Below are 6,000 nucleotides of genomic sequence, written 5' to 3' on the forward strand. Positions count from 1 at the left end.
GACAGAAAAATCCACCTACAATCCATCTCCATCATGTAGGGAAGATATGGCGATAGGAGGCAGCTGCTCACGTCATTTACATATCAGAGAGCAGAGAGCAATGAATGATCGTGCTCAGTTGGCTTTTTTTTTTTTTAAATGCAATCTGGGATCCCATTTCATAGTTTGGTTCTGCCCACATTTAGAGTGGGTCTACCCTCTTCCGTTAATCTAATCCAGAAATTTCCTCACAAATACCCCCCAAAGACTTGTTTCCCAGGTGATTCGAGCTCCTGAAAGTTGATGATCAAGATTAACCATCACAGCTTTCCATTGGGTCTTAGTGGATACCTGACCACTCGGCTGTGGGCTACCGTGTTAACATGCAGCCTGAGCTCCTGTGTGGATGGGGTGCCATCTGACAGTTCAAGACACAAAGGTAGATGTGCACAGCCACACTCCGTCATCCAACTGAAGTGTTCTGGGTGTTACCAGGGCCCGAATGCACTTGTGGTTTCCTTAAAGAAGAAAGCAAAACACTCACAGGGTCACTTATGCCGTGACCTTTTCTCTCATCACCTGCACTTGTGGCTTCACAGGCAGTGCTTCATAACCAGCTGATGGAGGAAGCGAAGTCTCAGGCCTGCATTTATACATGACTATACATTGTATGCAGGCAGCAACAGAAAGTGGGCAGCTGCAGTACTGCACTCTCTACCTTGGACATTCTGCAACATTGCAATATAAGAAATCTCACCAGGCATAACTGTGGTTAGTGAACAAGTCAAGCACTTTACTTGGCAAGAGAAATGGCTAGGTGGGCAATTATGGACCAGCTCCGTGGGTGTGGCTAATGGTTTGGCTAGGTGACCAAGGATTTGGAACATGATTAGGAAATTGTTTTAGAAGAAGTAGGAGGAAGAGGAGAAGGATAGGGAGGAAGAGAAGTACAAGCGGGAAGTTGTAAAGGAGAAGATGAAGAAGGAGTAGGAAAAGGCGACAATGATGACAAGGCCATTTGAGAGAAAGGGTGTGCATAGACCTCCGTCAACTGGGGGAACAAGCAGATATTTCTATTTCATGCTGAATAGTCACCAAAGGGTAAATCCAGTAGGAGATTTTAGTAAACCTGGGCATAACATAACCTATCCTGTGAGTAACAGCAGGCAGCTTTCCTTTGTCACCCACATCATTGTCCATGGGCTCATGAACACAATGGCCATGGTAGCACAGGTACAAGTTATGCTGTTGTTTAAGACAGCGTCTCACTATGTGTTCCTAACTGGGCTGGAACTCATGTAAACCAAGCTGGCTTTACACTCACAGAGATCTGCCGGCCTCTGCCCAGTGAGTGCTGGAGTTAGAGACATCGACCACTGTGTCCAGTCAGATACAGGTTTTGCATGGGTTCAGCAGTATTGACTTTCAGTCCCCAATTCCAATTTCTAAGTGTTCAGCCTCCTCACAGTAAAACCAGTACTGAGATCCTCCCTAGAGGGTCATAAGTCAGTCAGCTAGCTAACGGCAAATTTGATTGCTTTTGTCCACTTCAATCAGGGGAAAGGAAGTCTTCTGTCCCCACTGAAATAGATGTCAATGTGGATGCAAACTTACCTTCACGTGCCTGAAATTCTTTCTGCCAAAATTAGCATCTGTGGACTTAGGGCGCGTCTGTTTGCCGTCTTGTTGTTTCAGACATCCTGCTCTGCTCAGAGAATTGTCTCGTCACTAAAATAGTTTGGCAGCTGGCCCACAGTTGTCAATTTCCTGGGCTTAACCATTCCCCGCTATCCTGAAGCAGATGGCTGGACAGGGTGACACCAGCTAAGAATCAGTTCTTTTCAGGGCTGGGACAAGACTTTCTAGGTGGCAATGTGTGTTCTGGGTCGGCGTCTGGGATACAGTGCTGTTTTACCCACAACCAGGATTTTGAGTTCCAGAATGACAAATAAAAATAAAAGGGGCATTATTCACCATGACTCCTAGTTACCCAGTTGCAGAGGGGAGGTTCCAATTCCCACAGTTGCATGTTCTTCTGGCTTGGAGTATTAGTTTTAATGGAGGAATGCTTTCCTTAAAAGATGTTATAATGAGCCCATTGGCCTCTAAGTTGAATCTCTAAGCCAACGGACCAAGAAGGCAGTTGATCTGACTAGACTGATTTCCCCTGCCACCAAAAGGAACTTGGACTATTATTAATCCACTGAAGGGTAAGGAGGGTTATGTGCAGGACACAAGAGATCCTTGGGGCTATCAATCTTAGTATTTCTTTGCCTTGTGATTAAGACTGATGACCAGACTTATTAGGAAAATGAAGTTAAAGAACTGTTATTAGAAAAACTATTGGGTAAAAGTCCAAGGGTCATAGAGAGCAATAGAGGAAGACAGTTATAAAATAGTGGCTATGATTGCATACATGATGAGCTACTAAAAATGATTGTGGTTGGAGAGATGGCTCAGCAGTTAAGAACGTTGGCTATACTCTTCCAGAGAACATGGTTTCAATTTCCAGTAACCATAAAGAGGCTTACAACCATCTATAACTCCGTTTCTAAGTGTTTCTAAGTTTCTAAGATCTGACACCTCTTCTAGCCTGGAAGGGTACCAGGTAAGCACATGGTACACAGATATGAATGCAGATAAAATACCATACACATAAAAGATAATTTTTAAAAATTAAAGAATATTTAAAAAGAGAGACAGGGGCGTGATGGTACATAGCTTTAATCCCAGCTCTTGGAAGCAGAGGCATGCAGATCTCTGTGAGTTCAAGCCCAGTCTGGTCTACATAGTGAGTTCTAGGACAGTCAGGGATATGTAGAGAAACCCTGTCTCCAAAAACCAATCCCCCTCCCCCCAAAACATTGTCATTTTCATAAACGTTTCCTCTCTGTTTTGCTAGTAATACTCTTGTGTGTGTCAACATATATATTAAATATCTTTCCTTTCCTCTCTCCTAAGATGTTAATAACTTTCTCTCACTCTTAAAGTATTGTTCACTTTCCTCCATAACTTTTAAGTTACATGATATCAGATGAACAATACATCATGTAGGTGCTTTACTTCCTTTTCTGGGAAAGGAGTAACCATGTTGGGAACAGAGATGAGCAGATGGTGATGCTTAAACTGTGAGGGAGTTCCCCAAGACAGAAGGTGGCAGTCGAACTAATTAGACATACTGCAAAATAGGAAAGCAAGTGTCTGCACTGGAGACTGACAGTAGGCACCTCGGAATTTCAAAGTCAAGGTTCCCTGGCTGTGGGTCTCATGGGGGGGACTCCTGTGTGCGTTTCTTTGGGGACCTGGATATCTGTGCCAAGCAGGTATAGGGAGCCAAACTTTTGAGACTCTGCGCATGCTCAATAAAGAATAGCTTTCTCTACAATGGTAGCAGGATGACCTCAGGCCGATTGCAGTTAAGAGCTTGTTAAGGTTAACTCATCTTGGTCCTGAGTTCAAAGGCATCATGGACCTTGATCTGAGGCAGAAGCATTTTTATCCTGAATAGCTGAGCAGGGCCGAACATCGCAGAATGGCATCTACAAGAGTTAGCATGTTTTCGTTGTGTGTACACTACTTTCACATGGAGGCCCAAACAGTGAGCCTATTGTATCTTGACTAGTGGTCAGAGCTTTGGGACTTACTTCTGTTCCTTCAAGGTTATTGTCTATTTTTACCTCAAACAAAGGTCCCACCTTTGTTCTGCTCTCTTAAGGTTACTGTCAACAGGTGTGGTTAATATCCAGACCTTGTACTTCAGACATTGAGAAGTAGATCTGTTTCTACCTCAAACAAGTCTCCTTAGACTTTTGGATCCAACTAATTTCCTACTCCCTTAGGGAGATAACAATGGATTCCACCCAGGAAGTGGTTTGCCTACAGACCATTTTGGTCTAGGGAATGAGGGTTACTTGTCTTGTTTTGGCAACAGAATGTTTAACTAAAAATGTAGCCTGCAACCTTCAATGGGTATGTTCATTTCCTTGTACCATGTTAATGCAGTTTTTTTTATCTTACTCCTATATTTTGGGGTCAGGGTATTTAAGCAAACGGAAATTAAATGTGTTTCAGTATTCGCTAGAACTCCCCCTGATATTACCCTGTGTTTCTGTTTTATTATTTCCACTCGCATCTTTATTCTCGTTACTTATTTCTCTGATGCCCATGCCCCTACTCTGGTAAGTGCTATACTTGTCGAAGCTGGTCTCTGACACTTTCATGTTAGGAGGGTTGCGGCCGTATTATTGCCTTTATTACAAGATAAATTATGTTTTATGGAGATGTTTAAAGGATGGAACCGGAATCGTTAAGTTTATCTTACTCTCTATGCCAGGCTGGCCTGAAAATCGATAACGTATTCCAGATTGGCCGTCACCGCCAGGCTGTCTTCCTGCTTCAGCTTCTCCAGTGCATGGATTATACAGAGCACCTTTTCTAAATTAGGTGGTGAGGCAGGACTTGGCACAATTGTAGATTTAGGTCTCACTTCAAGCCTTGTGGAAATAGCAGAACATAAGATCAGTATTAGCATTACCAGGTACTGACTCAGTCCTCAAAATGTAAAGAATCCTGTCCTGAGATGGGTCGGAAGTGGGTAGTGTTTCTGCCTGTCTAGAAATTAGCATACAGGTTTAGTTAATTTAACCTCTTGACTCATGGTTTTCCACCCATGTTTGAGTAGGATCAGATGATCTTTACCATAGAAATTTACATGCTCGCACAATGCAAAATATTTACTATTTTTTGTTTTCTTGGAAGGAAAAATGCATTTTCAAACATGTTTGAGCCGGAAAGGGAAGAAAACATGCTCCAGGTGAGGCTCGAACTCACAACCTCGGCATCACCCGCACATATACTGCTGTATAAGTACCGCGCGCTAACCGATTGCGCCACTGGAGCATGCTTTCTCTGTGGTGGCTGTGCACACTCTACAGAGGGATGCACGGGAGCGTGCCTGGCGCGAGGAGCATCCTTTGCTTGGGGTGCACCCCAAGAGTCTGTGATGCCCTCTCCCCGACCCATCTCAGGACAGGATCCTTCAGATTTTGGAAGTTCCATACCCACGTGAGCTTTCCCAGGTTCTCTTGGAAACAGCTTTACCAAAGGGTTTTCGTGGAAGGCACAGGTTAAGGGATGGCACACACAGCCTTCCTGCGTACCTGCAGGCGCTGGATGCTGCTTGCTAGATCTGGGAAAAGCCAAAGAGCCCGCCTGCCTCCGCAGTTTCTGGAAATTGCCGAGGTCGCTTTCTGATCTCTGAATTTCCCCCGTAAACCTCCATCCATCTTGCCGAAAAAGCCAATTCTGTATTGCAGAGCCCTCTGGTCTGGCGCTCTTCAAGGAAACCTGAGGCTCACCATTCTTTTGTGCAGCGCGCACGGAGGACGGAGTTGTGTGCACACCAGCAGCTTTTCCTGCAAGACCTTCTTTAGAGGGTCCTTTCAGAGAGTTACTCTGCAACACACGCCCGCTTTCCTTTATTTCTAGGGACCCTAATTAAAGACATTAAATTTGCTAACTGGGTACGGTGACTCGTACTTGTAAATCTCAGCACTAAGAGTCTCAAGCAGGACTGTGACGAATTCGAGAACCAGTAGGGAAGCCAGGGCGAGTTTGCTTGTGCTATCCAGGTACTCATGTTCCTGCCGCAACAGCTCCTCTTGTTTCTAGCATGATTCTTGTCACACATCGGAATTGTTAGGGAAAGGAATGACCGGCCTACTCCTGACCTCTAACACCTGAAAAGCAGAACCAGGAGAAATAGAGATGTGACCAAAGTTCTTCATGCTGACCCAATGAAGGAAACAAAAGAGGAGTCGCCTCCCAGCTGACATTTACTGCATCGCTGTTTAGGCAATCTTAGGTGTGTTGTTCTTTAAATTTACATAATTTGTAATTATTGATGCTGTTACTTTAGTTTTTGAAACAGAATTCTATGAAACCCAGGCTGGCCTCCAACTTACTGGCCTTGAACTGCTGATAACCCCTGTCTCTGATGGGGTGCGGGGAGACGGACAGAGA

General features: G+C 44.5%; 1 non-coding gene across 1 annotated transcript; it reads right to left on the minus strand.

The window, feature by feature from the left end:
- Positions 1 to 4,784: 4,784 nt before the first annotated feature.
- Trnai-uau (transfer RNA isoleucine (anticodon UAU)) lies at positions 4,785 to 4,878 on the minus strand. The gene is made up of 2 exons: positions 4,841 to 4,878; positions 4,785 to 4,820 (listed from the first exon to the last, which is right to left on the minus strand). It is a non-coding gene; the product is annotated as a tRNA-Ile (tRNA).
- Between the last annotated feature and the right edge of the window lie 1,122 nt (positions 4,879 to 6,000).

The sequence above is a fragment of the Myodes glareolus genome, chromosome 14, assembly GCF_982192425.1.
Source record: "Myodes glareolus chromosome 14, mMyoGla1.1, whole genome shotgun sequence".
NCBI classification, from domain to species: Eukaryota; Metazoa; Chordata; class Mammalia; order Rodentia; family Cricetidae; genus Myodes; species Myodes glareolus.